Raw genomic sequence first — 27,611 nt, 5'->3', positions numbered from 1 at the left:
CAATGACAAGAGCTCAACGACAAGAACTGTCCTACTGAAATTGAAGCCCGGTCTTAAAGTGGGTGGCCTGCAACACCAGGTACGCGTCGCCGGAGAGTTGGCTCTTGTCGTGGCGCCTGGACGTCCAATGCAGTGCCTGCGCTGCCACGGTACGGGTCACGTGCGGCGTCAATGTAAAGTTCCCCGCTGTACGAAGTGTCGGCGGTACGGTCACGCGCATGCCGACTGTGTCCGCACTTATGCGGTGGCTACGGGTGCTGTGTCGAAAGACGACTCTGCGGAACTCCTGATGGATGTAGCCAAGGCCGAAGAATCTGCAAAAGGCATAGGCGAACCCGAAAAGCACGCAGGCGCGACGGACTCTTCGGGACCCTCCAGCAGCGATGGTGGGCGGAAGCCTGAAGGGGTAGAATCTTCGACAAATGGGATGGAGGCGTCGAGTGATGAAATAAGCGCGCCGGCGCTCCAAGAAACCGACTCAGCGCTCCAAGAAAGTGAGCCAGCGACTCCGAACGAGAACAATGACAAGAGCGGCGCCCGTACTACCAATGGTCCTGCTCCAGCGAAGAGACCACATGCCCAGACCGGAACCGATGGATACAAGGCGGCAGCCCCCAGTGTCGAGGAGCCGCCGGCAAAAACGACCCAAGGACGGCGGCCATCCACACGACCTAATGTGTCGACGGAGAGGAGAACCCTTGACAAACCGCCCCCGCAGCCAGGCCTGGAACCAGCACCGGATGGCTCCGGTGTCGTCTAGCCACGCGCTAGACGGGAAGGGTAAGCACCACGTTCCCGGCCTCTTTCTTCTGTATGAAAATTGCTCCCGCGTCCCCCATAAAAGTCGGTACACTTAACGTCAGGGGACTGGCAAGCAAGAAGAAGCAGAGTCAGGTATACAGCATTTTAACTGAGCGTGACATTGACGTCCTGGCAGTGCAGGAAACGAAAGTTGACGGGAAAGATGAGACACGGAACATGGTGCGACATTTCACGTCTAGGTTTTTTGCAGTAGTGTCCCACGCTATAGGCACGTCTGCGGGCTGTGTCATTTTTGTTAAGAATGTACCGGGACTTGAGGTTCAGAGATATATGGCGTGTCCATCGGGTAGATGTGTTTTGGTTGACTTCGTGTACAACAAAACATATTGGCGCATAATTTGTGTGTACGCTCCAAATGCGGTGGATGAAAGGACAGTTTTTTTTTTCAGAGCCCAAAAAAGTACTTAATTTGGGAGAAATCCCTGATCGTCATGGGTGACTTCAATTGCGTTCTGAGAGGTTGTGATAAAACCAGTGCACGGGCGTTCAAGGACAGAAGCACTGAGGCACTCTCAGAGGTTATAGCGACGTGCAACCTCGATGATGTGGCGGAATGTTTAGAAGGCGAGCGTTGTGTGAGGTTCACACATTCTCAGCGGTCAAGCCATGCACGGCTAGATCGCATTTATGTGTCGCCGGATGTTATTTCAAAATGCAGTACCTACAGTGTAGTACGGTATCATTTTATGATCATTGTTTAGTGGAGTGTGGTATAGGGACAAAGAAAAGAGGAAATCAGTTTTCTTCGGAGATGTGGAAATTAAATAATTAGCTCATTACCGACGACATCATTAGCAGGAAAGTAAATGAAGAATTCGGCAAATTAGAGACGGGCGGGGAATTGAAAGTATATCAGCAGTGGGAACTTTGCAAACAACAAATAAAGATTGCAGCGATCGATAGGTGAAGCTGTGTACAAGAGGAGAAGCGTGAGGAAGAAAATTTAAGATCCTTACTGGCTAAACTTGTCGAAAAAGAAAACGAAGAGCCTGGAAAATGGATGAACGACATTAGAAAAATAAAACACAAAATTGAACTCTTCGAAGAAGAACGCTATGGTGGCGCGCTTGTGCGGGCTAGGGCGCAAAATGTAGCAGCTGGGGAGACACCGTCAAAACGAGCGCTAGGAATTGAAAAAGCGCATGCTCAGCGAAACCACATTGAAAAGATTGATTGGGGTGGGGCGTTAGCTAGAGAAAGCAGTCATATCCAGCAGGCATTTCTTGAATATTATCAGGTGCTGTTTGCAAAGCAAGAAGTGGATGTGAGCGCATTCAATGAAAAGTTTCTGGGCGCTTTACCGCGATCAGATGACGGACAGAAAGAAAGGTTGGAGCTGTCGATAACTGCGTCAGAGGTCGAGCATGCGATAGAAAATTTGAACCTTGGAAAATCACCTGGACCTGATGGATTAAGCGCGGCTTTTTACAAACATATAAACACGAAATAGTGCCAGTACTGACAGCAGTGTATATTGAAGCCTACAAAGTAAATGAATTGCCTCCGTCTTACGGTAAATCCCACACAGTATTAATTCCTAAATATGATGAAGCAGAAAAGTTACAACAGGTCACAGCATATCGCACTCACAAACGTAGATTATAAAGTTTTCATGAAGATTTTAGCCCGTAGACTACAGTCAGTTATTCAAGATGTAGTCGGTCCTCACCAGACGTGTGGGATCAAGGGACGCTCCATTGTTACCAATATTCATAGAGCGAAGTGTGTGCTTGAATGTTGAGATCATACAAATAGCGGTGTAGCAATACTTCAGCTTGACCTTCAGAAAGCATTTTATTGTGTTTCGCACGAAATCCTGTTCTGCATACTCGACCATGTCAATGCATGGTCCATTATTCGCGAGGGAGTGGCCTTGGCGTACCGGAGCTGCACGACAAGACTAACTGTAAATAAGAGTTTAGGGGCACCCATCGTCCTGCAGCGTTCGGTGCGCCAGGGTTGTCCCCTTAGCCCCCTTCTATTCTGCATTTACATCGAAGCGTTGTGTTTGAATATCATGAAAAATGAAAAAAATCGTGGCTTCCAGCTTCAGGCGGCAGAAGTTAAGCTCCAGGCCTATGCGGATGATGTGGCAGTGTTCACAGTGAATCGGGAAGGTGTAACCAAGGCCGTGGCATGTGTAAAAGAATTCACCAAAGTAACAGGCAGTAAAGTGAATTGGTCAAAGTCCCTGGGGTTTTGGCACGGAGAATGGCCAACGAAACCCGACAATTTTGCGAACATGTCCTGGGTGACGACCCCAGTAAAGTACTTGGGCGTCCCACTAGTCGGTTATCGCGATAGCGAACCGTACTGGAGAGAACAGACGCAAGCCATGCGTGAAAAGGTTGAGAGGTGGAAAGGGCAACATCTGTCAATTTTCGCAAGAGCCACAGTGTGTAATCAATTTTTTATGTCTAGGCTATGGTACGTGATGCAAGCGTTGCATTGTGTAAGGATGAACCTACAGAGACTGCACCGGATATTTGCCGTTTTTGTATGGGCTGCAGGCTGGGAACGATGCAGCCGGACGAATTTGTTAATGCGGGTCAAGGACGGTGGCCTCAGTCTGGGGGACTTATTTCTGCGGCAGGTCGTAAGCAGATTTTTTTTTGTGCGTGATGTAAGGGATCCGTTCTTGCGCACTGTGTGCCAATTAAGGCTTGGAAATGCACTGCCGGATTTTGTTGTCTCAACCGAAAGTTTATCGGGACGTATTTTCGGATACTTTAGAGAGGTTGTCGCGAGTGTTCGATTCCTATCTGTTCGGTTTTCGTATGAGTATTTGTCTTCTGTTAGCAGGAAGAAGTTGTATAGGGATTTGTGCGATGGAGTTCTTCCACAACCTATGTACAGGGCCATATACAGTGGAGGCCTGGGACGCGCGTACTTAAGCGTGTGAAGGCGATGCAGGTGCCGCCAAGTGCAAAAACATTCTTCTTTAATTTACATACCGGAACACTCCCAGTAAAGAAATTTTTTGAGGGGAAGCATTTATTTTTACCTTGGGGATCACATTGTTTAATCTGTAAACAACCGGAGACAATAGACCACGTTTTTTTGCATTGTTGGGAGGGGTTATACTTCTGGGACATCTTGTAAAGGACTTTAAAAAAGAAATTTCCGCTAGACTCTCATGGAATACGGTACTTGCCTGTAGAGAGTGAGGATGGGACACCATTCGACCTTATTATGCGAATGGGACTCCACTGTATTTGGCGCTCCAGAATGGCAGGATATCATTGCGATCCTGATGCACGGCCAGCACAGATCAATTTGCAGGAGTGTACGCATAAGTATATTGAAATTCAGAAAATCGCTCCTCAAGCACCCGAGTGGCTCGGAAGAGTAGAGCCATTGGTGGCGCTTAGAGAGTTTTGAGTGTTAATATGACGATGCCACAACCCACCAGGGGGATAGTGTTAAGTATTGTTCATTGTGCCCTGTAAGTGTATTTGTGTACTGTGGTTCTTGCCGAAGTCAGGCAATAAAGAAAAAAAAGTTAGTATAGTGGCCATTCGACTTCCGGCCACCGAGCGTGACGGACGCGTTATCATGAGCTCCGTCGGAGCGGTTTCAGCGGCCCAGTCGGGCCGCGGTAACTGGTTTTTTGTGGCTACTGCCGAAGATTATCAGGTTATTCTGCCCAATCTGCCATCCGGACGCATCGTCGCCAACACCGTCTTTATGCATGGCGATCCAAGAGCCCGGCCCTAGCGTGTTGAAGACTACCGGGACACTTTGGCCAACCTCGGTGCGCTTCCCGACGTTGTGGCGTTGGGGGCGTATCAAATGAACCACGTGTGGGCTGTGACAATGACAACTGCTGATGCTGCTCAGAAGTTGCTTTTGGCCGTCGACGTGAAGGTAAAGGATCGCCCGTGTTTGCTCATTGATCCGAATAACCGAGAGGTTCGCGTAAAGCTGCACTGGTTGCTGCATGGCGTTACCGACGAAGACGTTCGCGTGGCACTGTCGCCCTACGGGAATGTGTTGGAAATGACCCGGGAGAAGTGGCGGGCTCTTGGTGTCACTGAAAAAGGTTGGTTTATAGGGGTTTAACGTCCCAAGGCAACTCAGGCCATGAGAGACGCCGTAGTGAAGGGCTCCGGAAATTTTGACCACCTGGGGTTCTTTAACGTGCACTGACATCGCACAGTACACGGGCCTCTAGAATTCCGCCTCCATCAAAATTCGACCACCGCGGCCGGGATCGATCCCGCGTCTTTCGGGCCGGCTGCCGAGCGCCATAACCATTCAGCCACCGCGGCGGCTCACTGAAAAAGGGTCGACGACTCGTACAGTTGGACTAAAATTGCATGCCGACGTCAAAATAGACGATATTCCGCATCAGCTCAAGATAGCCGGAGAGCTAACTCTTGTTGTTGTGCCGGGCCGCGCTCCTCTGTGTCTGCGCTGCAAGAGCACCGGGCACATACGTCGCGACTGCAAAGTGCCGCGCTGTAGTCGGTGTCGTCGTTTCGGCCACGTCGATGCTGATTGCGCAAAGAGGTACGCCAGCGTAGCCGGACCAGTGCAGGCAAACGACATATCGGACCACCTGATGGACGAGGAAGACTCAGAGGAAACAGCAAGGACGAGCCGTAACCTGGTTACGCAAGGTGCATCGTCGAACTTTCAAGGGGAACAACTAATTGACGGTGGAGATAAACCCGCAGACAAGCGGCGACATGACGACGCAGAAGGCGGGAACGAGAAGGATGAGGCAAGCACTACGGGCCACCCCTCTCCCGGAGGAGGCGAGAAACCACCCACCGAGCCGGCACCAGTCACCGTGATGGACAGCGACAGTATTAGTGCCGCTGCAAAGCGACCTCACGACGCAGGCGAAAATGGGAAGGAGCATAGTGTCGTTGCTGCAGACGAGCCGCCAGCCAAGACGACTGTTGGACGGCGTCCTTCCTTTCGACCGCTGCCGAACACTTCGGCGGCGCGCAAGACGGCGGAAACGCCGCCTATGCCGCCGTGAGGACCGCCCTGTGCTAACACTCCAGTTCAAACCGCAGTTGTGAGCTAAGCGCCATGCCCCCGGTTTTTTTTTCCACCTTGCTATGATGACTATGGATAAGTCCATTCGCGTGGCAACTTTAAATGTCCGAGGGCTTGCCTCAAGGAGGAAGCAGAGTCAACTGTACCGCCTGTTAAGCGACTTTGACCTTGACATTCTAGCAGTGCAGGAGACGAAAGTCGAGGGCGACGTGGAAACCGGGAGCATGGTGCAACAATTCGTAGCGCGATACTGTGCTATTGTGAGCCATTCCGTGGCATATTCTTCAGGCTGCGCATTGTTGGTCCGACATAGTCTAGGAGCTAAAATAGAAGCCGTTACGTCATGCACGTCAGGACGGTTTATTGTATGTGATTTCTTGCTATCGTCCTTGGAGTGGCGAGTAATCTGTTTGTATGCGCCGACTGTTGCTGGGGAAAGGTGCAGTTTTTTGAACAGCTAAAACAGTATACCCAGTGTAATAGGTTGGTCATTCTTATTCGTGCTTTCAACTGCGTTCTTTCAGCCCGGGACAAAACTAGCGCCCGACCGTACAAGGATGCATGCACCACTACCCTAAATGAAATAATAGGGAACAGTAGTTTGGCGGATGTGGCTGAATGCCTTGGTGGTGGAAGAAATACACAGTTCACCCATTTTCAGGCTTTGAGCCATGCTCGTTTGGATAGAGCATACGTAAGCCTTGATTTGGTTCCCTTATGCAAGGAGTACCGAGTGAGCGCTATTTCATTTACTGATCACTGCTTAGTCAGTTTTTTAGTAGCAAGCACGAAAGAAAGGAAAAGAAGCTTCGAGTGGCAGTTATGGAAATTGAATTCAAAATTACTGGATGATGAAATTTTTATGGCAGACGTCACGACGCAAGTTGATGCAATGAATCATATGGGTAATACGACGTGCAGAGAAAAATGGGAGAACTTCAAGCAGACAGTTAAAATGAAAGCATTGGAGCGGGCGAGTGCTATGCGCAGACAAAAGGGGGCAGATGAAAAAACGATGCGCAGGAACTTGGAAAAATTGATCAGTGAAGAGTGTAGTAGACCCGGCATGTTCATGGACGATATCCGCGCACTAAAGCATAAAATATAACAGTTCGACATCGAAAGATACCACGGTGCTCTGGTGCGAGCGAGAGCTGAAAAGCTGATAGCGGGGGAAGTTCCGTCGAAAAGAGCGTTGGGCGCAGAAAAGTGGCACGCGCGGCGCAATCAGATAGTGAAAATTGAAGTTGGTGGAAAAGTTAGTGACACAGCAGAAGATATTGAGCGCGCTTTCTTCGAGCACTACAGTGGGTTATCTGCCAACTGCTCAGTTGACATTGATCGTTTCAAGAAGGACTTCCTTTTGTTGATGCCCAGTCTAGACGACAGTACGAAGGAACTATTGGAGGCAGCTATCTCAGTAGAGGAGGTGAAAAACGCTATTGAAAGCTTGCAGCCGGGGAAGTCTCCGGGCCCGGATGGTCTGACACTCAGCCTTTTATAAACGTCTAAAAGGAATAATTTCACCAGTTTTAGCTGCTGTCTATAATGAGGCATTCGATCTCAATGTACTGCCGCCATCCTTCACATCCTCCCACAATGTTCTTATACCGAAATCAGAAGACCCCTCTGTATTGCGCAGAGTAACTTCTTACCGTCCAATGTGCCTCACAAATGGAGACTATAAGATAATGATGAAAATTTTGGCTAAGCGTTTGCAGACAGTCATTACTGACCTGGTGTGGCCGCATCAAACGTGCGGTAGCAAAGGGCGATATATTTTCTCAAATATACATGTAGCGCGTAGTATCCTTGAATGCTGCGACGCAATGGGCACGCAAGTGGCAATGATTCAAATTGATCTGGAGAAAGCGTACAATAGGATGCCTCATGAAATTCTTCGGTGCATTCTAGATCATGTGAATGTGGGTAGAATTATTCGAGGCGGGAGTTGAGTTTCCCCTTCCGGTGGCGATGAGAGGAAACTACTTGATGATGAAATCGGAGTTTCTTGATGACCCGGTGGTTCTACTCGCAAACATTCACATTACTCAAGGAAAGGAGAAGGTTAACTATTTATTTACAACATAGGTAAAAAAAACGAGAAGAAACAAAGCAAGGAGAAAACTATTTACATGACTAAATCGTGGATCAGACGAATTCAGCCCCCGCTCAACCCAGAGCGCTTGGTTTTAAACCCTCTGTCTCCGCCCTTAGCGGGGACAGCAACCAATAAGATAACAAACGACCCATCTCGCCAATCAGTGGTTAGGAAAGGAAAATAAGGTCCGCCCACTGATCAAAGATTGGGTAAAAAGTTCTGATTAAAACATTTGGGAAGGAGGTTTCAAATAACCACACAAACAACACTAAATGCGACTTCCGTTGCCCACGCCACCCACGGCACCACAGATGCCAGAAACATGTGCCGACGAGGCGATGACTCAGGTTGTTGACAGCAACAAAGAGAACACAGTCGTTAAGGGAATAATCCGTTTCCGGTCACCCAGCACTCGGTCCCCACCCAGCTGTATCTCTCCCGCATCGCCGAAGTCTCGTCACCCCTTGACGACGCACACATGTCGACAGCTGTATCTGGTTTAGGCTTGTTCAAGGCGGATTATGCCCGAGGCAGCGCGGGTAAACAAGGACGTCCGCTGCAAGACGGAGGAAGTAGGGACCGGACGGCTCCCTTTCATGCGGCACGCGGCGCCGACACTGGCGCGGCCTTTCTCAGTCTTCGTTCGAAGAACGGTCAGCGAACTCCACAGCGGGGTCGCCATGGCGTACCAGGATTGCACGACAAGCCTAATTGTCAACAAGGTGGTGGGTTCACGCATTGCAGTCAAGCGCTCGGTGCGCCAGGGTTGCCCTCTTTCGCCATTGTTTTGTTTGTATATAGAGTCATTTTGTTTTGAGCGTGATACAGAGCGATTGTATGCCCGGTTTTTAAACTACATCAGTTAGAAGTCCGACTGTTGGCTTATGCGGATGATATAGCCGTGTTTTGTAATGATTACGACAGTGTAACACAGGCTTTTAAATGTGTTAAACGTTTTTGTGCGGCCAGTGGCAGCGCGGTAAACTGGAGTAAGTGCCTGGGATTCTGGCACGGGGATTGGCCGGAGGCCCCAGACACTTTTAACAACATGAGTTTTACTACGACTCCTGTTATATACTTGGGAGTTCCTCTTGAGTGTTCCAAAGACAGCGAAGCCTACTGGAGAGTGAAGTGGATAAAATGAGGGAAAGAGTGAATAAATGGAATGGCTGGAATTGGTCAATGTTCTCGAGAGCCACAATTTGCAACATATTTTTAGTGAGCAAACTTTGGTATGTCCTTGAAGTTTTGCATTGCTCCAGGTTCATATCCAAAAATTCCATCGTGTGTTTGCAGTGTTCGTGTGGGCATCTTCTTGGGAAAGATCAAGCCGCACCAGTTTATTTCTACGAGTTCGAAATGGAGGACTCAGTTTGTCACATTTGTTTTTGATACAGGTTGTCAATCGGTTTTTTATTTCTTCGGGACGTTAAGCACCCGTTTCTACACACTGTCTGCCAACTTCGCCTGGGTAAGCACTTGCCTAATATGGTTGTCTCTGCTGGCAGTATGCCCGGTGGAATGCATGGTTTTCTACGCGAAGTTGTGGTTTCATGTAGGTTTTGACGGCGCGGTTTTCACTCCAACACCTGAGTGAAGTCAACCGGAAAAAAACTGTATAAAGACCTCTGTAGTGTGGTTCTCCCCGTGCCTCTATATCGGTCCCTTTACAGGGAAGGTATAGGTAACAAGGTACTAAAGCGTGTTAAGGCAATGTTAGTCCCGTCTGGTGTGAAGACTTTCTTTTTTAAATTACACACTGGAACTCTGACTGTCAAACCGTGGATGGCTGAAAAAGGTTTTTTCGTTCCCTGGGGCACTCACTGTATAATATGCAGAAAGGAGGAGACAATTGAGCATGTGTTCCTTGAATGCTGGGATGCTGTGTCCCTTTGGGATGCGCTTCAGCGCACAATCCAAAAAGAATTTCGCTTGCTGGGTATGGAATTCGCTACTTGCCAATTGAAAGTGATGACGGTACCCCATTTGATTTGATCGTGCTAATTGCCCTACACAGCATTTGGAAATGCAGAATGGCAGTAAGGCACGCCGATCTCGATGCATGACCGGCACGTCAATATTTTAAAGAAAGCATAAGGAATTTTGTTCCGGAGAAAAAGATGCTGGAATGTAGTCCAGAGTGGCTGTCACGTGTTGAGTTATTATTGGCGATGAAGGAATTTTAGCATGAGCGTGACCGCACAAGCTGGGCGGTCGTTGTTTTAACAGAGATGTTGATTGTGTTTTAGTGCTTATGTATGACTATGTGTTTTCTTTTTATGTGGGTCAAAATACCAGCAATAAAGAAAAAAATAATAGTGGCTAGTATCTCCGCCTGTCCCGTGGGAGACCGGGGTTCGATTCCCCGACGGGGAGCTTTTGTTTTTTTGTCCCTATGCAGGCGTGGTACGCTCCCCTGCCATGGCCAACACTGTTGGGTGCCTCCTCCATCTCTCCTCGTTAGTATAGTGGCCAGTAGGATTCACTTCCGGCAACCGAGCGTGACAGACGTGTAACGACTGGCTCCGTCGGAGCGGCTACAGTGGCCATGTCTGGCCGCGGAAACATGGATTTCGCATCGAGCAACGATTACCAGGTCGTACTTACTAGCCTGCCAACAGGAGGTTTTGTTTTGAATACGGTTTTTCTGCACGGGGACATCAGTGTGCGCCTTTACAATGTGGAATATTTTCGAGATGCGTTCGCTCCGCTGTCGCTCCTGTCGGAAGTTATCGCCCTAGGCGCTTATCGCATGAGCCATGTGTGGGCGGTAACCTTTAAGGACGCTGAGGCTGTGGAGAAGACTGTAAACGTCGGCGAGCTCAAAGTGAAGGGTGCCCGATGCCTGGTGATCGACCCCGCCAACCGTGATGTCCGAATGAAGCTGCACTGGCTGCTACACAGCGTACCAGACGAAGACGTGCGGCTTGCCTTCGCGCCGTTTGGGAAGGTGACCGACGTCTCAAGAGAGCGATGGCGCGCACAAGGCGTGTCTGACAAGGGTTCAACTACGAGGCTGGTGACCCTTAAGTTAAACGCCGGCGTGAAGCTGGACAACCTGCCCCAACAGTGTGAGCGTAGCCGGAGAGCAGGCGCTTGTGGTCGTGTGAGGCAGGCCTCCCCTTTGCCTGCGCTGCCGCGGCAATGGGCATATTCGGCGAGATTGTCGGATTCCACGGTGCGGAGCTTGCCGTCGCTTCGGCCATGAGGAGGGCTAGTGCGCTCGGACGTACGCCAGCGTCGCAGGGCCCGTGTACAGTGAGGACACGTCTTCACTTCTCATCGATGAGGCAGATGCAGAGGATTGCATCGAAGAAGCGAGTGTTACAGTAGCGCAGGCGACTACGTTTACTGTTCCTCAAGCCGAACAGTTAGTGGCACTTCCCAGTAATGGAGGAACGCTTGGACAGCCGGCGGGACCTACAGCACAAGCGGACGTTGCGCCAAAAGATGAGGCTGCAGCGCGAGAGGAATCTACAGTGAGTGTCACCCATCCTGGTGCTTAGCCCATGGACTGGTGCTGAGCCCATAATAGCCATTAAAAAAACGAAAATTTAGAGCCAAGAAGCGACAGATCGTATGATGTCCGCTTTTCGTCTGCATTTTGATGTTTTGTGTGCCACTTCTGTAGTCGCCTCAGGCGGCTGTGCCCTTTTCATACGAAATAATGTCGGAATAACGGTGCAGTCACTTTTTTTCTTGTCAAAGCGACTGCCTCCTGGTTGTTTGACTTTCTGCATCTTGGCCTAAACTTCCGAGTTATCTGTGTATATGCTCCAAATGTAGAGTCGGAGAGAAAATAGTTGTTCGAACGTTTCAGACGTACTTAGATTGTGAAAAAGTGCTAGTGTTGTTAGGTGATTTCAACTGTGTGTGTCATGCGGTAGATCGTGTAAAATGTTTGCCAGTGCGAGACATAAGTGCGGAAATCTTGAACGCACTAGTTCGTGATTACAACATGGAAGGTATTGGTAGTGTTTTAACAAGGGGTGCTCGTCCTCAATTCACCGCATTTCCAACGCAGTAGCCATGCACGATTAGATAGGCTGTATGTGTCACTTGAACTTGTGCCACTATGTACAACGTACGAGGTTAAGCAGTGTCTTTCAGTGATCATTGCCTCGTGATTTCAGCCTTTGGTAAAAAAGAAAATAAAAAACACTTCAACTGGGGCCTTTGGAAATTGAATGCAAATTGTTGAAGGATGAGGGCTTTGTTAATATGTAGAAGAGCAGCTAAAGCAGGTACTCTTAACGCAGTCGATAAACGTTGCGGTTGAATGGGAGGAATTTAAACAGGTAGTTAAAATGAAAGCCGTCCAAAGAAGCAGCGCACTGCGGCATGAAGAGAAACGAACCGAAACGCAGCTTCGAGAGCAACTTTAATTCCTTACAGGCATTGAGAGACATCAAAACTCACTTAGAAAGACTGGATGCAGACAGGTACAGTGCGTCAGCTATTCCTTCTCGGTCCGAGAAGCTGTGGGCCCAAGAAACACCAACAAAGCGAGCGTTATCGGACGAGAAACGGTACGCGCATCACAAGGAAATACGGGAAATAAGAAACGGGAATGACATTTCGGCTGACAGCACAGTTATCAAACGCGTCATTGTCGATCATTTCAACGAACTTCTTGGCCATTCGCGCATATAGTAGGTGGTTTCCAAGCGCAATTCCTGCCGTTAATGCCAAAGCTCGATGACGAAGTTAAAACGCGCCCTCGAACAACCGATTTCCGTGAGAGAAATAGAGGACGCAATAGACGCTCTTCCAGCTGGAAAGGCTCCTGGCCCTGATGGCCTGGGGGCAGCTTTTTATAGAACTTTCAAAACAATGATAGCTCATGTTCTGCTCAAGGTTATCGCCGAAGCTTATGAGCAAAACCGTGTACCAGTCTCCTTTACAACTTCGCTCATTGTTCTTATTCCTAAAACTGAGTCACGGAAAAGCGCCTGCTAGTGGGGTCTTATCGCCGATAAGCCTCACTAACGTCGACTACAAGATATTCGTGAAGGTTCTTGCCAATAGACTGCAGAGTGTGATAACCATGCTGGTCGGCCCACATCAGGCCTGCGGTATAAAGGCTCGAAGCATCGCCACGAACATACACGTAGTGCGATGTGTGCTGGAATGTTGTGACGCACTTGCTGAGCGAATTGCGATGATTGCAACTAGATCTCGCAAAAGCGTTTGACCGTGTTTCCCATGATGTGCTGTTCGCAATATTGGACCATTCAACGTAGGAAGCGTAATAACAGGCCGCGTCAAAATGGCGTATGCCAATTGTACAACGCGGATCATTGTGAGCGGAGACCTGACTGATAGCCTGCAAGTGCGCTCATCTGTGAGACAGGGATGTCCATTGTCGCCCCTGTTATTCGCTGCTTACCTCGAGCCGCTTTGCATAGGCATTCAAACTAACGAGCGCATAATGGGCTTTAGGCTCCAGTCAGCGCATGTGAAAATTCTGGCTTACGCCGATGACATTGCTATTTCCTGTTCCGATAGAGAAAGCATTTGTGAGGTAGGAAATGTTGTCCATAAATTTTGTCAGGGCACGGGGGCCCTGATAAACTTGGAAAAAAGCTATGGTTTTTGGCATGGCAGTTGGGAATCCACACCAGACCATTACAGTAGAATACCCTGGTCCACCGCACCGACAACGTACCTTGGTGTGCCTCTTGACTTTTACGGGACCCTAATCCGTACTGGGAGGACCAAACTTCAAGGGTGAAGGAAAAGGCTGACGCGTGCAGGGGGAGACAATTGTCTGTTTTTCTCGCGCGCCACTGTCTGCAATATATTTCTCATTGCAAAGATATGGTACGTGATGAATGTGCTTAGTGCATCACGAGTTACCATTAAAAAAAAATTCACCGTGTTTTTGCCGTTTTGATTTGGTCTTCGATTTGGGAGAGAACAGTCGAACAAAACTTGTTTCTGTCTCTGAAAATAGGTGGGCTAGGTCTTGTACATTTGTTTTTGCGACAAGTTGTTTCATGTTTATGTTTCTCCGTGAACAAAATGATGTGTCCTTCGCACAGTAGTGCAAGTTAGACTAGGTAGACTCCTGTCAGAATTTGTTGTATACTCATGTCAAACTATGAGTGGTGCACTTAGAGGGTACATGCGTGAAGTGGTGCTCGCATATCGAATGCTGCATGTTCGATTCCCTGCTGAATACTTAAGTAATGTTACGCGGAAAGAATTGTGCTCGCATTTAGTGGACGTAATGCTTCCTGTACCGATTTACCGTTCGCCACAACGTGGATGCCCAGGAGGAGATGTGGCTCAAGAGAGTTAAGAAGATGCCAGTGCTACCATCAGTGAAATCCTTTTTTTTTAAACTGCATACTAACATTATCAGTCAAAACATGGATGCAAGATAAAGGTCTATTCGTCTCTTGGACAACTAATTGTTACCTATGTAGGAAACCTGAAACAATAGAACACGTGTTTTTGGATTGTTGGGACCCAATTTTTTTCTGGGATGTTCTTCAAAGAACTGTAAAAAGGATTTACCCATAAATTCACACGGTATAAGATTTTTGCCGGTTCATAAAATCAACGGAATTCCATTCGATTCGATAATGCTACTGGGCCTCCGCACCCTGTGGAAAACGAGGATGCAGTTCAACAATGCAGTTCAACAATGCAGTTCAACAATGCAGTTCAACAATGCAGTTCAACAATGCAGCTCAACAATGCAGCTCAACAATGCAGCTCAACAATGCAGCTCAACAATGCAGCTCAACAATGCAGCTATTGAAGTCCGACCCGTGCGTGATCACTTCATAGAGGGTGTTGTCCGTTTCAGGGAAGTGTATCGGGCACTGCCCGAACCACCAGAGTGGATTGATGTACTTGACAGGTTGGCACAGTTGAAGAAATTGTAACATGTCGTGTCAGTCGAAGCTTCGCTGACGCATTTTATCTGTTGAGTTTCTTACTTTCAATGTCAACGACGGCAATAAAGAAAAAAAAGTATAGTGGCCAGTATCCCCGCCTGCCACGCGGGAGACCGGGGTTCGATTCCCCTACGGGGAGCTTTAATTTTTTTATCTCTATGCAGGCGCAGTACGCACTTCTGCCATGGCCAACACTGTTGGGCACCTCCTTTTTTTCTTTATTGCCTGGCTTTGACACAAAAAACACTCAACAAAAAACACACAAAACGCTATGTACATACGACACTGTCGTGGTCAGCAATCATGAGTCTGGCTTCGTCATACTAAAATTCACGAAGCATACAGAGCGGCTCTAGCCTCGAGAGCCACTCGGGAGGCTCCGCAGCTGCTTTCTGGATGGCCAGAAAGCACCTCCTCCCGCCTCTCCTCCCCTGTCCTGACGGCTTAGGTAGTGAATTTTATAAGAAGTTCAAAGCCGAACTCACCCAAGGTCTCCACTGCGTCTTCACCGAAATTTATGAGACAAAGAAAATGCCACCATCATTTAAAACAGCACACCTGGTTTTAATACCCAAGAGTGACGACCAATCTAAACTTCTGTCCGTTGGGGCTTATCGGCCGATAAGCCTAACCAACGTTGACTATAAAGTGTTTATGAAGATTCTTGCCAACAGACTGCAAAAGGTCATAAAGGACCTTGTAGGGCCCCACCAAACGTGCGGTATTAAAGGTCGCACCATTGGAACAAATGTGCACATTGCTAGAACTGTTCTTGAATGCTGCGATGCCTTCGGGGGCCGAGTTGCCATGATACAGCTTGACCTTGCAAAGGCCTTCGATCGAGTGTCGCACGACATTCTTTTCGCCATTCTAGAATATGCCAACGTCGGCTCTGAGATAATACAAGGTGTACAGATGGCGTACGACAACTGTGTTACCCGAATTATAGTGAACAAACAGCTGACTGAACCTGTACCTGTGTGTTCTTCGGTCAGGCAGGGTTGCCCGCTCTCGCCTTTGCTCTTTGCGATCTACCTTGAGCCTTTTCTGTTATCACTGTTGCACAATGATGGGATCTGCGGTTTCACTCTTCTGTCGGCGCAAGTAAAAGTGCTTGCTTACGCTGATGATATTGCTGTTTTTTGCGCGGATCAAGAAAGCGTTAAAGAAGTTGTGAAAGTTGCGGGGGAATATTGAAAAAAGACTGGATCCGAAATTAACTGGGATAAGTGCATAGGTTTTTGGCACGGTGATTGGGACAGCACACCTGCAGTGTTTGCTAACATGAAATGGACGACCTCCCCTGCGAAGTAGTTGGGGGTACCATTGGAGCACTATAAAAGCAGTACGGAGTTGTGGGGTGAAATAACGCAGATTGCAAGAAAAAAAGCGGAGGGCTGGAAAGGACGTGACGTTTCTGTTTTCGCGCGCGCGAGTGTGTGCAATGTATTTTTAATAGCCAGAATTTGGTATCTATTGCAGTTCGTGCTCATTACCAGAGCAAACCTGCAGAAGCTGCATAGAGTGTTTGCTGTCTTTATTTGGATCTCAAATTGGGAGCGAACAAGTCGAGTTAATCTGTTCCTTCCGGTCAAAAGGGGCGGCCTTGGTCTTTCTTATTTGTTTCTGAAGCAAGTTGTCTCAAGATTTTTGTTTCTACGTGATCAAACCGATCCTTTGTTGCGCACAATATTGCAGGTGCGCTTAGGCAACTTGTTGCCGGAATTTGTTGTGTCCAGTTACCCGGCCACGAATCGTGCTGTAACAGGTTTTTTGCGTGAAGTTGTGGCAGCCTTTCGCACTTTGAGCGCTCACTTTTCTACACAGTATCTATGTGCTGTACCCAGGAAAAAACTGTACAAAGATTTGCTAGATATATTTATACCTGTTCCCTTATACCGTTCCTTTTACTGCGGAGGCCCAGGCAAAGATGTGCTAAAGCGAGTTAAGAAGATGCCGGTAAGACCGACTGTCAAATCCTTTTTCTTTAAACTTCATACTGGTACCCTTCTGGTGAAAACATGGCTAAACGATAAAGGCATTTTTGTGCCCTGGACCACCGACTGCATACTCTGCAAAAAACCCGAGACCATCAAACATGTGTTTACCGACTGCTGTGACCCGGTTTTCCACTGGGACATCTTGCAAAGAACATTGAAGAAAGAACTACCTGTAACTCCTTATGGCATCCGGTTTCTACCTATAGAAAGTGAGGAAGTTCCTTACGGCATGTTTATGCTACTGGGCCTCCACAGCATCTGGAAAACGAGAATGGCGGCCAGGCACGCCGACGCAAATGTGCGATCAGTGAGAGAAAACTTTATAGAAAGTGCAGTTTTGCTTAGATGTTCTCCGCAGTAAACCCCAGCCGCCGGACTGGGTGGCAGTTATGGATGAACTGATTGATATGAAAATGTTTTTACCATTGTCTCGGCCAAAGTGTGGCTAGATATTATTTCTGCGTATGTATTGTTAACCGGCAATAAAGAAAAAAAATCCCGCCTCTCCTCGTTAGTATAGTGGCCAGTATCCCCGCCTGTCACGCGGGAGACCGGGGTTCGATTTCCCGACGGGGAGCTTTCATTTTTTCTTATTTCTATGCAGGCGTAGTACGCTCCTCTGCCATGGCCAACACTGTTGTGTGCCTCCTCCCATCTCTCCTCGTTAGTATAGTGGCCAGTATCCCCGCCTGTCACGCGGGAGACCGGGGTTCGATTTCCCGACGGGGAGCTTTCATTTTTTCTTATTTCTATGCAGGCGTAGTACGCTCCTCTGCCATGGCCAACACTGTTGTGTGCCTCCTCCCATCTCTCCTCGTTAGTATAGTGGCCAGTATCCCCGCCTGTCACGCGGGAGACCGGGGTTCGATTTCCCGACGGGGAGCTTTCATTTTTTCTTATTTCTATGCAGGCGTAGTACGCTCCTCTGCCATGGCCAACACTGTTGTGTGCCTCCTCCCATCTCTCCTCGTTAGTATAGTGGCCAGTATCCCCGCCTGTCACGCGGGAGACCGGGGTTCGATTTCCCGACGGGGAGCTTTCATTTTTTCTTATTTCTATGCAGGCGTAGTGCGCTCCTCTGCCATGGCCAACACTGTTGGGTGCCTCCTCCCATCTCTCCTCGTTAGTATAGTGGCCAGTATCCCCGCCTGTCACGCGGGAGACCGGGGTTCGATTTCCCGACGGGGAGCTTTCATTTTTTTCTTATTTCTATGCAGGCGTAGTACGCTCCTCTGCCATGGCCAACACTGTTGTGTGCCTCCTCCCATCTCTCCTCGTTAGTATAGTGGCCAGTATCCCCGCCTGTCACGCGGGAGACCGGGGTTCGATTTCCCGACGGGGAGCTTTCATTTTTTCTTATTTCTATGCAGGCGTAGTGCGCTCCTCTGCCATGGCCAACACTGTTGTGTGCCTCCTCCCATCTCTCCTCGTTAGTATAGTGGCCAGTATCCCCGCCTGTCACGCGGGAGACCGGGGTTCGATTTCCCGACGGGGAGCTTTCATTTTTTTCTTATTTCTATGCAGGCGTAGTACGCTCCTCTGCCATGGCCAACACTGTTGTGTGCCTCCTCCCATCTCTCCTCGTTAGTATAGTGGCCAGTATCCCCGCCTGTCACGCGGGAGACCGGGGTTCGATTTCCCGACGGGGAGCTTTCATTTTTTTCTTATTTCTATGCAGGCGTAGTACGCTCCTCTGCCATGGCCAACACTGTTGGGTGCCTCCTCCCATCTCTCCTCGTTAGTATAGTGGCCAGTATCCCCGCCTGTCACGCGGGAGACCGGGGTTCGATTTCCCGACGGGGAGCTTTCATTTTTTCTTATTTCTATGCAGGCGTAGTACGCTCCTCTGCCATGGCCAACACTGTTGTGTGCCTCCTCCCATCTCTCCTCGTTAGTATAGTGGCCAGTATCCCCGCCTGTCACGCGGGAGACCGGGGTTCGATTTCCCGACGGGGAGCTTTCATTTTTTCTTATTTCTATGCAGGCGTAGTACGCTCCTCTGCCATGGCCAACACTGTTGGGTGCCTCCTCCCATCTCTCCTCGTTAGTATAGTGGCCAGTATCCCCGCCTGTCACGCGGGAGACCGGGGTTCGATTTCCCGACGGGGAGCTTTCATTTTTTTCTTATTTCTATGCAGGCGTAGTACGCTCCTCTGCCATGGCCAACACTGTTGTGTGCCTCCTCCCATCTCTCCTCGTTAGTATAGTGGCCAGTATCCCCGCCTGTCACGCGGGAGACCGGGGTTCGATTTCCCGACGGGGAGCTTTCATTTTTTTCTTATTTCTATGCAGGCGTAGTACGCTCCTCTGCCATGGCCAACACTGTTGTGTGCCTCCTCCCATCTCTCCTCGTTAGTATAGTGGCCAGTATCCCCGCCTGTCACGCGGGAGACCGGGGTTCGATTTCCCGACGGGGAGCTTTCATTTTTTCTTATTTCTATGCAGGCGTAGTGCGCTCCTCTGCCATGGCCAACACTGTTGTGTGCCTCCTCCCATCTCTCCTCGTTAGTATAGTGGCCAGTATCCCCGCCTGTCACGCGGGAGACCGGGGTTCGATTTCCCGACGGGGAGCTTTCATTTTTTTCTTATTTCTATGCAGGCGTAGTACGCTCCTCTGCCATGGCCAACACTGTTGTGTGCCTCCTCCCATCTCTCCTCGTTAGTATAGTGGCCAGTATCCCCGCCTGTCACGCGGGAGACCGGGGTTCGATTTCCCGACGGGGAGCTTTCATTTTTTTCTTATTTCTATGCAGGCGTAGTACGCTCCTCTGCCATGGCCAACACTGTTGTGTGCCTCCTCCCATCTCTCCTCGTTAGTATAGTGGCCAGTATCCCCGCCTGTCACGCGGGAGACCGGGGTTCGATTTCCCGACGGGGAGCTTTCATTTTTTTCTTATTTCTATGCAGGCGTAGTACGCTCCTCTGCCATGGCCAACACTGTTGTGTGCCTCCTCCCATCTCTCCTCGTTAGTATAGTGGCCAGTATCCCCGCCTGTCACGCGGGAGACCGGGGTTCGATTTCCCGACGGGGAGCTTTCATTTTTTTCTTATTTCTATGCAGGCGTAGTACGCTCCTCTGCCATGGCCAACACTGTTGTGTGCCTCCTCCCATCTCTCCTCGTTAGTATAGTGGCCAGTATCCCCGCCTGTCACGCGGGAGACCGGGGTTCGATTTCCCGACGGGGAGCTTTCATTTTTTCTTATTTCTATGCAGGCGTAGTGCGCTCCTCTGCCATGGCCAACACTGTTGTGTGCCTCCTCCCATCTCTCCTCGTTAGTATAGTGGCCAGTATCCCCGCCTGTCACGCGGGAGACCGGGGTTCGATTTCCCGACGGGGAGCTTTCATTTTTTCTTATTTCTATGCAGGCGTAGTACGCTCCTCTGCCATGGCCAACACTGTTGTGTGCCTCCTCCCATCTCTCCTCGTTAGTATAGTGGCCAGTATCCCCGCCTGTCACGCGGGAGACCGGGGTTCGATTTCCCGACGGGGAGCTTTCATTTTTTCTTATTTCTATGCAGGCGTAGTGCGCTCCTCTGCCATGGCCAACACTGTTGTGTGCCTCCTCCCATCTCTCCTGGTTAGTATAGTGGCCAGTATCCCCGCCTGTCACGCGGGAGACCGGGGTTCGATTTCCCGACGGGGAGCTTTCATTTTTTTCTTATTTCTATGCAGGCGTAGTACGCTCCTCTGTCATGGCCAACACTGTTGTGTGCCTCCTCCCATCTCTCCTCGTTAGTATAGTGGCCAGTATCCCCGCCTGTCACGCGGGAGACCGGGGTTCGATTTCCCGACGGGGAGCTTTCATTTTTTCTTATTTCTATGCAGGCGTAGTGCGCTCCTCTGCCATGGCCAACACTGTTGGGTGCCTCCTCCCATCTCTCCTCGTTAGTATAGTGGCCAGTATCCCCGCCTGTCACGCGGGAGACCTGGGTTCGATTTCCCGACGGGGAGATTTCATTTTTTCTTATTTCTATGCAGGCGTAGTACGCTCCTCTGCCATGGCCAACACTGTTGTGTGCCTCCTCCCATCTCTCCTCGTTAGTATAGTGGCCAGTATCCCCGCCTGTCACGCGGGAGACCGGGGTTCGATTTCCCGACGGGGAGATTTCATTTTTTCTTATTTCTATGCAGGCGTAGTGCGCTCCTCTGCCATGGCCAACACTGTTGTGTGCCTCCTCCCATCTCTCCTCGTTAGTATAGTGGCCAGTATCCCCGCCTGTCACGCGGGATACCGGGGTTCGATTTCCCGACGGGGAGCTTTCATATTTTCTTATTTCTATGCAGGCGTAGTGCGCTCCTCTGCCATGGCCAACACTGTTGTGTGCCTCCTCCCATCTCTCCTCGTTAGTATAGTGGCCAGTATCCCCGCCTGTCACGCGGGAGACCGGGGTTCGATTTCCCGACGGGGAGATTTCATTTTTTCTTATTTCTATGCAGGCGTAGTGCGCTCCTCTGCCATGGCCAACACTGTTGTGTGCCTCCTCCCATCTCTCCTCGTTAGTATAGTGGCCAGTATCCCCGCCTGTCACGCGGGATACCGGGGTTCGATTTCCCGACGGGGAGCTTTCATATTTTCTTATTTCTATGCAGGCGTAGTGCGCTCCTCTGCCATGGCCAACACTGTTGTGTGCCTCCTCCCATCTCTCCTCGTTAGTATAGTGGCCAGTATCCCCGCCTGTCACGCGGGAGACCGGGGTTCGATTTCCCGACGGGGAGATTTCATTTTTTCTTATTTCTATGCAGGCGTAGTACGCTCCTCTGCCATGGCAAACACTGTTGTGTGCCTCCTCCCATCTCTCCTCGTTAGTATAGTGGCCAGTATCCCCGCCTGTCACGCGGGAGACCGGGGTTCGATTTCCCGACGGGGAGATTTCATTTTTTCTTATTTCTATGCAGGCGTAGTGCGCTCCTCTGCCATGGCCAACACTGTTGTGTGCCTCCTCCCATCTCTCCTCGTTAGTATAGTGGCCAGTATCCCCGCCTGTCACGCGGGAGACCGTGGTTCGATTTCCCGACGGGGAGCTTTCATTTTTTCTTATTTCTATGCAGGCGTAGTGCGCTCCTCTGCCATGGCCAACACTGTTGTGTGCCTCCTCCCATCTCTCCTCGTTAGTATAGTGGCCAGTATCCCCGCCTGTCACGCGGGAGACCGTGGTTCGATTTCCCGACGGGGAGCTTTCATTTTTTCTTATTTCTATGCAGGCGTAGTACGCTCCTCTGCCATGGCCAACACTGTTGTGTGCCTCCTCCCATCTCTCCTCGTTAGTATAGTGGCCAGTATCCCCGCCTGTCACGCGGGAGACCGTGGTTCGATTTCCCGACGGGGAGCTTTCATTTTTTCTTATTTCTATGCAGGCGTAGTGCGCTCCTCTGCCATGGCCAACACTGTTGTGTGCCTCCTCCCATCTCTCCTCGTTAGTATAGTGGCCAGTATCCCCGCCTGTCACGCGGGAGACCGTGGTTCGATTTCCCGACGGGGAGCTTTCATTTCTTCTTATTTCTATGCAGGCGTAGTGCGCTCCTCTGCCATGGCCAACACTGTTGTGTGCCTCCTCCCATCTCTCCTCGTTAGTATAGTGGCCAGTATCCCCGCCTGTCACGCGGGAGACCGGGGTTCGATTTCCCGACGGGGAGCTTTCATTTCTTCTTATTTCTATGCAGGCGTAGTGCGCTCCTCTGCCATGGCCAACACTGTTGTGTGCCTCCTCCCATCTCTCCTCGTTAGTATAGTGGCCAGTATCCCCGCCTGTCACGCGGGAGACCGTGGTTCGATTTCCCGACGGGGAGCTTTCATTTTTTCTTATTTCTATGCAGGCGTAGTGCGCTCCTCTGCCATGGCCAACACTGTTGTGTGCCTCCTCCCATCTCTCCTCGTTAGTATAGTGGCCAGTATCCCCGCCTGTCACGCGGGAGACCGTGGTTCGATTTCCCGACGGGGAGCTTTCATTTTTTCTTATTTCTATGCAGGCGTAGTGCGCTCCTCTGCCATGGCCAACACTGTTGTGTGCCTCCTCCCATCTCTCCTCGTTAGTATAGTGGCCAGTATCCCCGCCTGTCACGCGGGAGACCGGGGTTCGATTTCCCGACGGGGAGCTTTCATTTCTTCTTATTTCTATGCAGGCGTAGTGCGCTCCTCTGCCATGGCCAACACTGTTGTGTGCCTCCTCCCATCTCTCCTCGTTAGTATAGTGGCCAGTATCCCCGCCTGTCACGCGGGAGACCGGGGTTCGATTTCCCGACGGGGAGCTTTCATTTCTTCTTATTTCTATGCAGGCGTAGTGCGCTCCTCTGCCATGGCCAACACTGTTGTGTGCCTCCTCCCATCTCTCCTCGTTAGTATAGTGGCCAGTATCCCCGCCTGTCACGCGGGAGACCGGGGTTCGATTTCCCGACGGGGAGCTTTCATTTCTTCTTATTTCTATGCAGGCGTAGTGCGCTCCTCTGCCATGGCCAACACTGTTGTGTGCCTCCTCCCATCTCTCCTCGTTAGTATAGTGGCCAGTATCCCCGCCTGTCACGCGGGAGACCGGGGTTCGATTTCCCGACGGGGAGCTTTCATTTCTTCTTATTTCTATGCAGGCGTAGTGCGCTCCTCTGCCATGGCCAACACTGTTGTGTGCCTCCTCCCATCTCTCCTCGTTAGTATAGTGGCCAGTATCCCCGCCTGTCACGCGGGAGACCGGGGTTCGATTTCCCGACGGGGAGCTTTCATTTCTTCTTATTTCTATGCAGGCGTAGTGCGCTCCTCTGCCATGGCCAACACTGTTGTGTGCCTCCTCCCATCACTCCTCGTTAGTATAGTGGCCAGTATCCCCGCCTGTCACGCGGGAGACCGGGGTTCGATTTCCCGACGGGGAGCTTTCATTTCTTCTTATTTCTATGCAGGCGTAGTGCGCTCCTCTGCCATGGCCAACACTGTTGTGTGCCTCCTCCCATCACTCCTCGTTAGTATAGTGGCCAGTATCCCCGCCTGTCACGCGGGAGACCGGGGTTCGATTTCCCGACGGGGAGCTTTCATTTCTTCTTATTTCTATGCAGGCGTAGTGCGCTCCTCTGCCATGGCCAACACTGTTGTGTGCCTCCTCCCATCTCTCCTCGTTAGTATAGTGGCCAGTATCCCCGCCTGTCACGCGGGAGACCGGGGTTCGATTTCCCGACGGGGAGCTTTCATTTCTTCTTATTTCTATGCAGGCGTAGTGCGCTCCTCTGCCATGGCCAACACTGTTGTGTGCCTCCTCCCATCACTCCTCGTTAGTATAGTGGCCAGTATCCCCGCCTGTCACGCGGGAGACCGGGGTTCGATTTCCCGACGGGGAGCTTTCATTTCTTCTTATTTCTATGCAGGCGTAGTGCGCTCCTCTGCCATGGCCAACACTGTTGTGTGCCTCCTCCCATCTCTCCTCGTTAGTATAGTGGCCAATATCCCCGCCTGTCACGCGGGAGACCGGGGTTCGATTTCCCGACGGGGAGCTTTCATTTTTTCTTATTTCTATGCAGGCGTAGTACGCTCCTCTGCCATGGCCAACACTGTTGTGTGCCTCCTCCCATCTCTCCTCGTTAGTATAGTGGCCAGTATCCCCGCCTGTCACGCGGGAGACCGTGGTTCGAGTCCCCGACGGGGAGCTTTCATTTTTTTCTTATTTCTATGCAGGCGTAGTACGCTCCTCTGCCATGGCCAACACTGTTGTGTGCCTCCTCCCATCTCTCCTCGTTAGTATAGTGGCCAGTATCCCCGCCTGTCACGCGGGAGACCGTGGTTCGAGTCCCCGACGGGGAGCTTTCATTTTTTCTTATTTCTATGCAGGCGTAGTGCGCTCCTCTGCCATGGCCAACACTGTTGTGTGCCTCCTCCCATCTCTCCTCGTTAGTATAGTGGCCAGTATCCCCGCCTGTCACGCGGGAGACCGTGGTTCGAGTCCCCGACGGGGAGCTTTCATTTTTTCTTATTTCTATGCAGGCGTAGTACGCTCCTCTGCCATGGCCAACACTGTTGTGTGCCTCCTCCCATCTCTCCTCGTTAGTATAGTGGCCAGTATCCCCGCCTGTCACGCGGGAGACCGTGGTTCGAGTCCCCGACGGGGAGCTTTCATTTTTTCCCTATTTCTATGCAGGCGTAGTACGCTCCTCTGCCATGGCCAACACTGTTGTGTGCCTCCTCCCATCTCTCCTCGTTAGTATAGTGGCCAGTATCCCCGCCTGTCACGCGGGAGACCGTGGTTCGAGTCCCCGACGGGGAGCTTTCATTTTTTTCTTATTTCTATGCAGGCGTAGTACGCTCCTCTGCCATGGCCAACACTGTTGTGTGCCTCCTCCCATCTCTCCTCGTTAGTATAGTGGCCAGTATCCCCGCCTGTCAGGCGGGAGACCGTGGTTCGAGTCCCCGACGGGGAGCTTTCATTTTTTCTTATTTCTATGCAGGCGTAGTACGCTCCTCTGCCATGGCCAACACTGTTGTGTGCCTCCTCCCATCTCTCCTCGTTAGTATAGTGGCCAGTATCCCCACCTGTCACGCGGGAGACCGGGGTTCGATTCCCCGACGGGGAGCTTTTATTTTTTCTTATTTTTATGCAGGCGTAGTACGCTCCTCTGCCATGGCCAACACTGTTGTGTGCCTCCTCCCGTCTCTCCTCGTTAGTATAGTGGCCAGTATCGCCGCCTGTCACGCGGGAGACCGGGGTTCGATTCCCCGACGGGGAGCTTTTATTTTTCTTTTTATTTCTATGCAGGCGTAGTACGCTCCTCTTCCATGGCCAACACTGTTGGGTGCCTCCTCCCGTCTCTCCTCGTTAGTATAGTGGCCAGTATCCCCGCCTGTCACGCGGGAGACCGAGGTTCGATTCCCCGACGGGGAGCTTTTATTTTGCTTTTTATTTCTATGCAGGCGTAGTACGCTCCTCTGCCATGGCCAACACTGTTGTGTGCCTCCTCCCATCTCTCCTCGTTAGTATAGTGGCCAGTATCCCCGCCTGTCACGCGGGAGACCGGGGTTCGATTTCCCGACGGGGAGCTTTCATTTCTTCTTATTTCTATGCAGGCGTAGTGCGCTCCTCTGCCATGGCCAACACTGTTGTGTGCCTCCTCCCATCACTCCTCGTTAGTATAGTGGCCAGTATCCCCGCCTGTCCCGCGGGAGACCGGGGTTCGATTTCCCGACGGGGAGCTTTCATTTCTTCTTATTTCTATGCAGGCGTAGTGCGCTCCTCTGCCATGGCCAACACTGTTGTGTGCCTCCTCCCATCTCTCCTCGTTAGTATAGTGGCCAGTATCCCCGCCTGTCACGCGGGAGACCGTGGTTCGATTTCCCGACGGGGAGCTTTCATTTCTTCTTATTTCTATGCAGGCGTAGTGCGCTCCTCTGCCATGGCCAACACTGTTGTGTGCCTCCTCCCATCTCTCCTCGTTAGTATAGTGGCCAGTATCCCCGCCTGTCACGCGGGAGACCGGGGTTCGATTTCCCGACGGGGAGGTTTCATTTTTTCTTATTTCTATGCAGGCGTAGTGCGCTCCTCTTCCATGGCACACACTGTTGTGTGCCTCCTCCCATCTCTCCTCGTTAGTATAGTGGCCAGTATCCCCGCCTGTCACGCGGGAGACCGGGGTTCGATTTCCCGACGGGGAGCTTTCATTTCTTCTTATTTCTATGCAGGCGTAGTGCGCTCCTCTGCCATGGCCAACACTGTTGTGTGCCTCCTCCCATCTCTCCTCGTTAGTATAGTGGCCAGTATCCCCGCCTGTCACGCGGGAGACCGGGGTTCGATTTCCCGACGGGGAGCTTTCATTTTTTCTTATTTCTATGCAGGCGTAGTGCGCTCCTCTTCCATCGCCAACACTGTTGTGTGCCTCCTCCCATCTCTCCTCGTTAGTATAGTGGCCAGTATCCCCGCCTGTCACGCGGGAGACCGGGGTTCGATTTCCCGACGGGGAGCTTTCATTTCTTCTTATTTCTATGCAGGCGTAGTGCGCTCCTCTGCCATGGCCAACACTGTTGTGTGCCTCCTCCCATCTCTCCTCGTTAGTATAGTGGCCAGTATCCCCGCCTGTCACGCGGGAGACCGGGGTTCGATTTCCCGACGGGGAGCTTTCATTTCTTCTTATTTCTATGCAGGCGTAGTGCGCTCCTCTGCCATGGCCAACACTGTTGTGTGCCTCCTCCCATCACTCCTCGTTAGTATAGTGGCCAGTATCCCCGCCTGTCCCGCGGGAGACCGGGGTTCGATTTCCCGACGGGGAGCTTTCATTTCTTCTTATTTCTATGCAGGCGTAGTGCGCTCCTCTGCCATGGCCAACACTGTTGTGTGCCTCCTCCCATCTCTCCTCGTTAGTATAGTGGCCAGTATCCCCGCCTGTCACGCGGGAGACCGGGGTTCGATTTCCCGACGGGGAGCTTTCATTTCTTCTTATTTCTATGCAGGCGTAGTGCGCTCCTCTGCCATGGCCAACACTGTTGTGTGCCTCCTCCCATCTCTCCTCGTTAGTATAGTGGCCAGTATCCCCGCCTGTCACGCGGGAGACCGGGGTTCGATTTCCCGACGGGGAGCTTTCATTTCTTCTTATTTCTATGCAGGCGTAGTGCGCTCCTCTGCCATGGCCAACACTGTTGTGTGCCTCCTCCCATCTCTCCTCGTTAGTATAGTGGCCAGTATCCCCGCCTGTCCCGCGGGAGACCGGGGTTCGATTTCCCGACGGGGAGCTTTCATTTCTTCTTATTTCTATGCAGGCGTAGTGCGCTCCTCTGCCATGGCCAACACTGTTGTGTGCCTCCTCCCAT

At 50.9% G+C, this 27,611-nt stretch overlaps 1 non-coding gene across 1 annotated transcript; it reads left to right on the top strand.

The window, feature by feature from the left end:
• The first annotated feature begins 25,315 nt into the window (after positions 1-25,315).
• Positions 25,316-25,387, top strand: TRNAD-GUC (transfer RNA aspartic acid (anticodon GUC)). Its single transcript has one exon. It is a non-coding gene; the product is annotated as a tRNA-Asp (tRNA).
• The last annotated feature ends 2,224 nt before the right edge of the window (positions 25,388-27,611 follow it).

This window comes from Amblyomma americanum, chromosome 8 (assembly GCF_052857255.1).
Source record: "Amblyomma americanum isolate KBUSLIRL-KWMA chromosome 8, ASM5285725v1, whole genome shotgun sequence".
NCBI classification, from domain to species: Eukaryota; Metazoa; Arthropoda; class Arachnida; order Ixodida; family Ixodidae; genus Amblyomma; species Amblyomma americanum.
This window is presented reverse-complemented; position numbering and strand designations above follow the sequence as displayed.